Genomic DNA, 11,774 nt, shown 5'->3' with positions numbered 1-11,774 from the left:
GTAACAGTGGCCAGACAGTGAGAGTTTTGCAGGTAAACCACTGCACACTGACGCCCGCTAGAGAAAGAGGTGTTTAGCGTCAATTTTAGTGCACTCACCTCACGTCAGCAGCGTTCAGGCCAGGGTTCAAGATTGACTCGGAGCAGGGTGGTTAGGATTGGAGTGTGAGTTTTGGTGGCGGCGCAATGAAGAGAGGGGTGTGTTTGTTTGGGTTGATTTTAAATATCAACAGTGTTAAACAACGAATTTGAAAAATCGCATACAGCACCTTTAAATGTATTAAAATGCATTAAACATATAATTGTTTAAGTAATATTTATTACATTTATTTAAATGTACATTACATTTATTACATTTCCAAGTGTCAAGACTAGGTCTTAGCTCCTAAATTATTTAAGAGAGCTGTAGAGCAGTCCTCTGCTACATTAGCTCATATGTTTTGGTTATGTCCTTGTTTGTCTTTTTTTTTTTGGTCACAGATTTTTGTAACTTATTCTAGAATATTTAGCAAAGATGTTTGTGCAAATCCTTTAACCACCATCTTTGGTTTTGTGTGTGAAAAAAACACTTTTTCAAAAAGTGAATTGGACTGTATAGCCTTTACTTCTCTGTTGGCAAGGCGCTTGATTTTGATTAATTGGAAACTGTCCCTTCCTCCTTCTTTTAAACAGTGGGCCAGAGATGTGTTACAATTCTTGAGTTTGGAAAAAATAAGACTTAATTTAAAGGGCTCCGGGTCTAAGTTCACTGTCATGTGGTGTCCTTTCATAAATTATCTACAAAACCAATTATAACTGTATGTGGACGAACCAATGCTGATGTCAGGTTTTGCTGATTGACTGATGTGATTCTCTCTTCTTTTTTTTTGTACACGTTGAAAAAGCACAATGTCTGTGTATATGCAGGCTGTGTTGTTGTTTGTGTTGATATGTGAATATGTATGTTGATTTTTGTGTCAAAAAAAAGAGAGCTGTAGAGGTGTCTTAACCTAGTTAAGAGTAACAAGATGGCAGCAAAGAAGAAGAGATACATGCGTTCCAATGAAGAGATGCTGTTATTGGAGTTATATTTTGACATGGAGTTGATAAAATGACTTTTTGTAACTGGCCTAATCAGAAATGTAATAACTTTAAATAAATGTAATAAATTTAGAAAATATTACTTAAACAATAATTAATGTTTAATGCATTTTAATACATTTAAAGGTGCTGTATGTGATTTCTCAAATTCGTTGTTGAACACTGTTGATATTTGAAATCAACCCAAACAGACACACCCCTCTCTTCATTGCGAACCCTGGCCTGATCACTGCTGTCATGCGAGGCGAATGCACTATCAAGACGGTAAACACCTCTTTCTCTAGCGGGCGTCAGTGTGCTGTAGTTTACCTGCTAAACTCTCACTATCTGGCCGCTGTTACACATGTGATGAGAGTGGATGTCTGTTTATCACAGCTAACACGAAACAAAATACTTCACGAAAAAATAAAGCGCAGTTGATGAACGAATGACAAGCAAGCACAAAAAATTAACATACAGCAAATGAGAATTATGAGATCAAAGGAACTGCCTGAAGACCTCAGAGACAGAACTGTGGCAAGGCACAGATCTGGCCAAGGTTACAAAAAAAATTCTGCTGCACTTAAGGTTCCTAAGAGCACAGTGGCCTCCATAATCCTCAAATGGAAGACGTTTGGGACGACCAGAACCCTTCCTAGAGCTGGCCGTCCGGCCAAACTGAGCTATCGGGTGAGAAGAGCCTTGGTGAGAGAGGTAAAGAAGAACCCAAAGATCACTGTGGCTGAGCCAAATAAGATTCTCTGGTCTGATGAGACCAAGATAGAACTTTTTGGCCTTAATTCTAAGCGGTATGTGTGGAGAAAACCAGGCACTGCTCATCACCTGTCCAATACAGTCCCAACAGTGAAGCATGGTGGTGTCAGCATCATGCTGTGGGGGTGTTTTTCAGCTGCAGGGACAGGATGACTGGTTGCAATCGAGGGAAAGATGAATACGGCCAAGTACAGGGATATCCTGGACGAAAACCTTCTCCAGAGTGCTCAGGACCTCAGACTGGGCCGAAGCTTTATCTTCCAATAAGACAATGACCCTAAGCACACAGCTAAAATAATGAAGGAGTGGCTTCACAACAACTCTGTGACTGTTCTTGAATGGCCCAGAACCCTGACTTAAACCCAATTGAGCATCTCTGGAGAGACCTAAAAATTGCTGTCCACCAACGTTTACCATCCAACCTGACAGAACTGGAGAGGATCTGCAAGGAGGAATGGCAGAGGATCCCCAAATCCAGGTGTGAAAAACTTGTTGCATCTTTCCCAAAAAGACTCATGGCTGTATTAGATCAAAAGGGTGCTTCTACTAAATACTGAGCAAAGGGTCTGAATACTTAGGACCATGTTGTCACAGACACGTCAGGCTCCACCATCCACCAATCACAGCGCACTATCACCAGAATACTGATCACCGCCACCTGCACCTCGTCAACGCACTCATCAGCACCACTACAAAGAGCACTCACACACAGCACTCGATGTGCGGTCTCGTTTGCAGATACTTACATGTATGCTTAACTAAAGGACTCCCCGCTCTCTACTTACCTGTCTCCAGTGTGTCCTGTTCTCCCAGTGTGTTCCTTCGTCCATGTGTGAGTGCTCCTTTGTCTCCAGCGATCTCCAGCTCCAGCGATTCCAAAGACTCATTCATCTGAAAACAGAAAGGACTGTAACTATCTCTACTCATCTCAACCACGGGCGGACTGGCCATCTGGCATACCGGGCACTTTCCAGGTGGGCCGACGTGCTTTTTGGGGCCGACGGTCGCTGACTGCAAAAAAAAGAAAAAAAAAAGAAAATGAAAGTGGTAGGCCTAGATCGGCGGCCCAATACTTTTTCAATTGACACTGGGCTGCTGGCCCAAAACACTTTAGTCAAAAATATCACATAGGCTTGTTTTTTTTTTTTTTTCCTTCTGACAGACGCGGCTCATGAAACATGTAGCACAGCGGCCTATTGGTTGTTTTCTTGATTGACACTGGACTGGCCCAATCATATCTTTGAACAGTACCATCTATAGGATTTCTACCTGCACGCAGTTTCAGTGTGATGGTGATCATGGAGAAGAAACGCAAAGGAGTTGCAGAGAAGCTGCGTGAGAGAAAAAAAACGCTGCCAAATGTGTCAAATTGACACAAATGTTTTCGGCAGTAGCAGCAGGGGCGTAAATAGCGGGGGGACAGGGGGTCAGGACCCCCCCATCTGAGTGCTGTCCCCCCCAAAAAAATATAATTAATAACCACACTAAGTATTGTGCATAAATTATATAAACTTAATATAATTATGTAAGTAGTAAAGCAATACAAACGCAAACGGGCGTTTTAAGTTTAGAAACATTTTGAGTCACCCCTCCCTTGCCTCACAGTGGTTTGGTTCACCGTGCACGTCACACTCGCTTGTGTGTAGATTCTGTAGAAGTCCGGCGGCGCCGGCGGGAGAGAACAGTTCTACAGACAGATGAGTTCCAGTAAGTCGGCTGTCAAGGCTGTTTTATTCAAAAACATCGGATGAAGTGATTATTTTCTCTTTAATGCTGATGGTGCTGAGTAATTAGTCATAACAACAACAACAACAACAACAAAAAAGATGATAACTGATGATTTTTTCCCGTGAGTCCACTATTTTAGCGATTATAATGTTACCTAGCTTGTTTACCATAGCTTGTTGGATATAAGTCACCCACACCAACAACAATTAACATTGTGATAAGAATATGTAAACTGGAATAAGGCTAATAGATTTACTGTTGTGTGTTGGTTATGCTCAGTGTGTATTCATCGTATTTTGGTGACTTGGTTGTAAACAACTTAAAAAAAAAAAAAAAATATATATATATATATATATATATATATATATATATATATATATATATATATATCATGAAATTATATAATTAGTAATATATAACTATATAGTCATGAAATTATATATATATATATATATATATAAAGCGGAAGGACGGGTGGTATTTGTGATCTTATGTGGTGGTGGGCCGGTCTGGGCCAAAATGCCAGGGCCGATTTTTGGTCCCAGTCCATCCCGTTACCATTACAATCATCATCATTACCATTACTTCACTCCTGCACTGCTGTTTATGCTCACTGGTTTTAATAAACATGTGTCCAACCCCTCTGTAACGTAACAGAAGACCGGACCTATACCGAAGAACCAGTATGAGCCAACCGGATCCCTTCCAAGCACTTGTGGATGCGCTTCGCTGCACTCTCACCACCAATCCACCATCACCGCCACCAACAGTCACCTCTCCTTCACCGGCACCAGCAGTTACCACCGTCAACACGGTCATCTCTCCTTCACCACCTGTCTACGCCAGTCCCATGGCCAAGCCAGCGCCCTACTCAGGATCGGCGGAGGACTGCAGCGGATTTCTCCTGCAGTGTGAACTGGTCCTGGAGATGCAGCTGCACCTGTACCCGTATGACACCTCCAAAATAGCGTTCCTCATCTCCAAATTGAGCGGCAAAGCATTGAAATGGGCAGACTCCATCTGGTTTCAACACGGTGCTGTCACTCAGTCATATTCTGCCTTTATTTCCCATTTCCGGGAGGTGTTTGGAAAACCGATCACTGATTCATCTGCTGGTGAGAAACTTTATAATCTTAAACAAGGATCAATGTCTATTTATGATTATGCTTTGCAATTCAGAGCGCTTGCTGCTGTCAGTGGATGGAACGAACAAGCTTTGATTACCACCTACCGCCAAGGATTGGAGCCTCAGGTGCGGCTGCATCTCGCTGCATACGAGGATTCCATCGGCTTAGAGAAGTTCATCCAGCTTTCCATCCGCTGCGCCACTCGTATGCATGTGTGTCTTCAAGAACACCAGGGCCAGTCACTTCCCAACTCACTCCTCTGCCAGTCCGAACCCGTCAGCTCCCCAGAACCAGCCAACGAACCCATGGAAGTTGAAAATTCCCGTCTCATTCCTTCTGAGCGCCAACGTCGGCTGACCCTGAATCTTTGTTTGTCCTGTGGCGCGCCCGGGCATGTAATCTCTGCATGCCCCACACGACCTCCTCGTCCCATGGTGAGTGCCATTATTCCTTCTATTCAGAAAATGAAACCACTCACCACTATCGTCAACCTTACTGCTGCTGGTATCTCCCTTACAGTGGTTGCGCTCCTCGACTCAGGGTCAGCCGGCAACTTCATCTCCAGCGCCCTCTGCCGGCAACTTCAACTCAAGACAGCCGTAAGCAAGTCCGCCATGTGGTAGGACCCATCAAGCTGCGAGTTGGACTTTTACACCTGGAGGAAATAAATCTGCTAGTTCTGGAGGATTCCACCGCTGACGTGGTTCTAGGGCGTCCCTGGCTGGAGCAGCACAATCCCACCATCTCCAGGAAAACCGGCGAAATGCTGAAGTGGGGCGAAACCTGTTTCTCACAATGCTTCTCTGAACTTCCCATTCCTCGAGCTTCTACCAACGAGCTTACCATCTGTGCCACGTCCATCGAGAGTCCTGTGGAGAAATGTTCCATCGACATTCCTAAGTGTTACGCCCCCTTCAGTGATGTTTTCTGCCCTCAGAGAGCCTCTAAGCTGACTCCACACCGGCCATGGGACTGTGCCATAAATCTGCTTCCGGGTGAACCAGTGCCTAAAGGAAAGATCTACCTATTATCCATCCAGGAGGAGAAGGCCATGGAGGAATACATCAAAGAGGCCCTTGATCAAGGTTACATCCGCCTGTCTACTTCCCCTGCTGCTTCAAGCTTCTTCTTTGTAGCAAAAAAGGACGGAGGCTTGAGGCCCTGCATTGATTACCGCTCTCTCAATAAAATCACCGTCAAGTTTCGATATCCCCTTCCTCTCGTCCCAGCGGCCCTGGAACATCTCCGTGGTGCCACTGTGTTTACGAAGTTGGACCTCCACAGCGTGTACAACCTCATCCGGATACGCGAGGGGGACGAGTGGAAGACCGCCTTCATCACACCTACCGGCCACTACGAATATCTTGTTATGCTGTATGGCCTGGCCAACACCCCCTCCGTATTCCAGGACTTCATACATGAGGTGCTCCGGGAGTTCCTCCATCGATTCATATTGGTTTACATCGACGACATACTCATCTACTCCTGGAGCCTGGCCGAACATCGCCAACATGTTGCGGAGGTCCTCACGCGTCTTCGTCAGTTCCACCTGTTCCTGAAAGCTGAGAAATGCTCCTTCCATCAGTCATCAGTATCCTTCCTGGGCTATATCATCGACCACAGTGGCATCCGGATGGACGAGAGGAAGGTGGAATCCATCACCACCTGGCCAGAACCATCCACCATAAAAGAACTGCAACGCTTTCTTGGATTTGCCAACTTCTACCGTCGATTCCTTAAGAACTACAGCTCTATCACTCATCCTCTCACCAGTCTGCTCCATAACACGCCCAAGTCTCTGTCCTGGACTCCAGCTGCCACCAACGCCACCGCTCCCCTCCTCGTTCACCCCAATCCTGAGCTGCCATTCATCGTGGAGGTGGACACCTCCACCACCGTAGTGGGAGCGGTGCTTTCACAGCAGCAGGGGACACCAAGTAGGCTCCACCCATGCGCCTTCTCCCGCAAGCTCAACCCGGTGGAGGTCAACTACGACATCGGTGACAGAGAACTCCTAGCCGTGAAATTGGCTTTGGAAGAGTGGAGGCATTGGCTGGAGGGAGCCAAACATCCATTCCTGGTCCTTACAGATCATAAGAACCTAGAATATCTCCGTGCTGCTAAAAGACTGAATCTAAGACAAGCCCGCTGGGCCATGTTCTTCTCCCGATTCAATTATACCATCTCCTATCGTCCAGGTTCGAAGAACGTGAAAGCTGATGCCCTCTCTCGTCTCCATGCTCCAGTAGAAAAGTCAGATGAACCTGAGTCGATCATTCCAAGCTCCCTCATTGTCAGTCCGATAACATGGTCAGAAGAGACCATTCCCTCCTCCAATGCCTCCACGAACCCTCCGCCGGGTTGCCCGCCAGGCTTGCTCTACATCACCCGGACACGACACATTCCAACTATCCACTCAGCCCACACTTCACTTGTCACTGGTCACCCGGGGGTCAATGAAACCCTCTCGTTGCTAAAAGAACGCTTCTGGTGGCCAAGCATGGCAGCGGATGTCAGAAGGTACGTGCAGGGCTGCAGGGAGTGCGCCATCTCGAAGAACCCGCGCCATCTCCCATCCGGCAAGCTCCATCCTCTGCCCGTTCCAAATCGACACTGGTCACACCTAGGAGTTGATTTCATAACAGACCTCCCAGCATCTGATGGATTTACCTGCATCCTTGTCATCATCGATCGTTTCTCCAAGTCATGTCGTCTCATTCTACTGAGAGTCTTAACCACTGCCATGGAAACTGCGGAACTGATGTTCAACCATATGTTCAGGTATTTTGGAATTCCTGAGGATATTGTGTCCGATAGAGGACCTCAGTTCGTCTCTCGAGTGTGGAAGGCCTTCCATTCACTCCTAGGTGTGGCCATCGGTCTGACATCAGGATACCATCCGCAGTCGAATGGGCAGACGGAGAGGAAGATCCAGGAGATCGGCCGCTTCCTCCGTACCTTCTGTCATGACCACCAGGACTCTTGGAACCAGTACTTGGGTTGGGCCGAGTACGCGCAGAACTCCCTATGGAAACCGACTACAGGACTCACTCCTTTCCAGTGCGTACTCGGTTACCAACCCCCACTGTTCCCCTGGAACGGGGAACCATCGGACATACCAGCTGTGGATTACTGGTTCCGAGAGAGCGAGAGGGTCTGGGACTCAGCACACCACCAGTTGCAACAAGCCCTGCGCAGACGCAGAATGACGGCTGACCTTTGTCGTTCCAACACTCCAATATACCAGCCCGGACAGAAGGTTTGGCTGTCGACACGGCACATCAGACTGCGTCTGCCCTGCAAAAAGCTGAGTCCCAGGTTCATCGGCCCATTTCCCATCATCAAGCAGATCTACCCGGTTACCTACCAGCTCCAACTTCCTCCCGGGTATCGTATTCACCCCACATTCCACGTTTCACTACTCAAACCTCACCACCCTTCTGTTTCTGTCTCCACAGGGCCTGACGTGACAGCCGCCGAACCCCCCCTTCCACTCATCCTGGAAGATGGCGCAGCATATGAGGTTCATGAGATTTTGGACTCCCGGTGCCTTGGTGGTCAGCTGGAGTACCTCGTGGAATGGGAAGGCTATGGCCCTGAAGAGCGCTCCTGGGTTCCAAGAAACGACATCCTCGATCCAAACCTGCTTCAAACCTTCCACGACAGCCACCCTGACAGACCTGCCCCGCGTGGAAGAGGACGACCACCACGAAGTCGGGGTCCTCGGCCCTCAGGAGCGGGCCGTGGATGGGGGGGTACTGTCACAGACACGTCAGGCTCCACCATCCACCAATCACAGCGCACTCTATCACCAGAATACTGATCACCGCCACCTGCACCTCGTCAACGCACTCATCAGCACCACTACAAAGAGCACTCACACAGATATGTGTGGAGAAAACCAGGCACTGCTCATCACCTGTCCAATACAGTCCCAGCAGTGAAGCATGGTGGTGTCAGCATCATGCTGTGGGGGTGTTTTTCAGCTGCAGGGACAGGATGACTGGTTGCAATCGAGGGAAAGATGAATGCGGCCAAGTACAGGGATATCCTGGACGAAAACCTTCTCCAGAGTGCTCAGGACCTCAGACTGGGCCGAAGCTTTATCTTCCAATAAGACAATGACCCTAAGCACACAGCTAAAATAATGAAGGAGTGGCTTCACAACAACTCTGTGACTGTTCTTGAATGGCCCAGAACCCTGACTTAAACCCAATTGAGCATCTCTGGAGAGACCTAAAAATTGCTGTCCACCAACGTTTACCATCCAACCTGACAGAACTGGAGAGGATCTGCAAGGAGGAATGGCAGAGGATCCCCAAATCCAGGTGTGAAAAACTTGTTGCATCTTTCCCAAAAAGACTCATGGCTGTATTAGATCAAAAGGGTGCTTCTACTAAATACTGAGCAAAGGGTCTGAATACTTAGGACCATGTTGTCACAGACACGTCAGGCTCCACCATCCACCAATCACAGCGCACTATCGCCAGAATACTGATCACCGCCACCTGCACCTCGTCAACGCACTCATCAGCACCACTACAAAGAGCACTCACACACAGCACTCGATGTGCGGTCTCGTTTGCAGATACTTACATGTATGCTTAACTAAAGGACTCCCCGCTCTCTACTTACCTGTCTCCAGTGTGTCCTGTTCTCCCAGTGTGTTCCTTCGTCCATGTGTGAGTGCTCCTTTGTCTCCAGCGATCTCCAGCTCCAGCGATTCCAAAGACTCATTCATCTGAAAACAGAAAGGACTGTAACTATCTCTACTCATCTCCACAATCATCATCATTACCATTATTTCACTCCTGCACTGCTGTTTATGCTCACTGGTTTTAATAAACAACACTTACCAGTGAATCTCTGTATCCGACCCCTCTGTAACGTAACACGTGATATTTCAGTTTTTTTTTTATAAATCTGCAAAAATGTCAACAATTCTGTGTTTTTCTGTCAATATGGGGTGCTGTGTGTACATTGATGAGGAAAAAAAATGAACTTAAATGATTTTAGCAAATGGCTGCAATATAACAAAGAGTGAAAAATGTAAGGGGGTCTGAATACTTTCCGTACCCACTGTATATGGGTCAATGACATGACGCCCCCTTTTTCTGTCCGGGTTAATTTTATTGTGCAGAAAAAAACTAAAAAATACATAAAAATTTCTCATCTACTTGTTATACCTTCTTCACCTACTAAACCACTCTAACTTCTCCAAATTTTTACGTTTTTCATCATTTTTCTGCTATCCGAAGTGCCAAAACATCATATGGGGCGACCATCCAGCCTTGACTTTTGTTAGGACAACTGGTTTAAAAACAGTTTAAATCAACTTAAATATATCCCTTTTCCTAGTTGGCATAATTTCAAACATGTTTTACATCCATTGACAAAACTATAAAGCATTTGCACATATATTTCTATCATGATATACAAACGAATGTTGTCCGAATTAAGTTGATTCAATCCATATCATCCGGGGCGACCATCAACAAACCACAATTTTGGGACCTTTATTTTGAAAAACATCTCAAGGATGGGATATTGCATCAGCCAGACACAAGTGAAGACCCCCTGGAAACAACTGTAAGGTAAATCAGTCTCTCTCATATAGTAAGAAAAAGCTGTTTTTTAACTGCTGTAATGTCACTTTTAAAGTCACTTTTGGTCATCATGTGGGGCGACCACCCCAAAACTGTGAATTTTTTTCCCACAAATCTATATTTTGATGATAAATTTGATAGTGCTTTGTCACTAGAAGAAGCTAGTTTGGTTTATGAGGCTAACTGTTAGCCTGTTATACTTGAGTGAACTTGAAAACATCATATGGGGCGACCGAGTATCATGTGGGGCGACCACTGCTGAGTGTTTTAAATGATAGATATATGTCCTATATTTGTAGTTTTCATATTCTATACATCAATTATATACATAGAGTTAATTGTTTAAGCATAATTATTTGTATATTTTATCTTTTTTTTTTTTTTAAATTCAGCCATTTTCCATTCCTTTTATAGGGATAAACATTTTTTTTTTGTTGTAGTACAATCCTACAGGAAAAATGTAAAAAAATAAAAAAATAAAAAAATAAATAAAAAACTACACAATGACATTCTATTTATGTAAACAAGTTTTAACCTATTTTACCTATTTCCTAGATGGCACGATTAACAAGCAAAGAGAAGACTGCTCGTCATAGACAGAAAGTCAACTCCGACCCTGCAGCAAGAGCAGAGTATCTTGCAAGGAAAAGAGAGAGGTAAAGAAAAAAGAGCTTCTGTAGCAGTGAGCTAGAGTCACTAGAGCTACAGAAAGTAGGAGACCAGGGTAGATCAAATAAACAGTTTAGACTGTATGCTACAATGAGCTATTAAACATTGGTCACCAAAACAGCTGTTCTCTAAAGAGAGTAGGTTCAGGATAAGGAGGAAAGAGCACAGGTAGGGCTGGGCGATGTATCGATTGCTTTTGTCACGCGCATTTCTTCAGTAAAGCCGGTTCCCTGATTACCGCTAAATCGCCATCACCTGCTTTCAAATGGAGCGGCATTTAATAGACAGAGCCGTAGATCACTGATAAGGCACGCAATATCGCGTTCAATATCGATATGTATCGCCGTCTGTACTGTCCCTTTCCTTTCTGGGTTCACTAAGGTGACCTGGAATTATTCAGAAAAGTCTCATGGGAAAGGGGCCCCAGATGGGATTGGTGGGGCAATAAAAAGAGAAGCAGATCGCTTTGTCCAAAGAGGTGGTGAACTTCAGACACCACAGCAACTCTATGAGATCCTGAACACAAGATTAGGCTCAAGCATCACACACTATTGGGTAAACAGAGAAAGCATTGAAAAGTGTGATGAGCTAATTCCTGACAACTTGGAGGCTGTGAAGGGCACCTTTAAAATACACCAGGTTTGGTCTACCCAGCCTTCACAGATCACTCACAGGACGGTGTCATGCTTCTGTAGGAAAACAGAGAGGAGTCCATGCCCTTGTTACAAGCCCGTAACAGTAGACCTGAGAGTGAGACGCACTGTGTGCAATGCTGAGAATCCCCCAATCTCTCCTCCTCAACCACCTAGGGA

This window comes from Megalobrama amblycephala, linkage group LG1, assembly GCF_018812025.1.
Source record: "Megalobrama amblycephala isolate DHTTF-2021 linkage group LG1, ASM1881202v1, whole genome shotgun sequence".
Taxonomy (NCBI): domain Eukaryota; kingdom Metazoa; phylum Chordata; class Actinopteri; order Cypriniformes; family Xenocyprididae; genus Megalobrama; species Megalobrama amblycephala.
Note: the sequence above shows the minus strand (reverse complement) of the source record.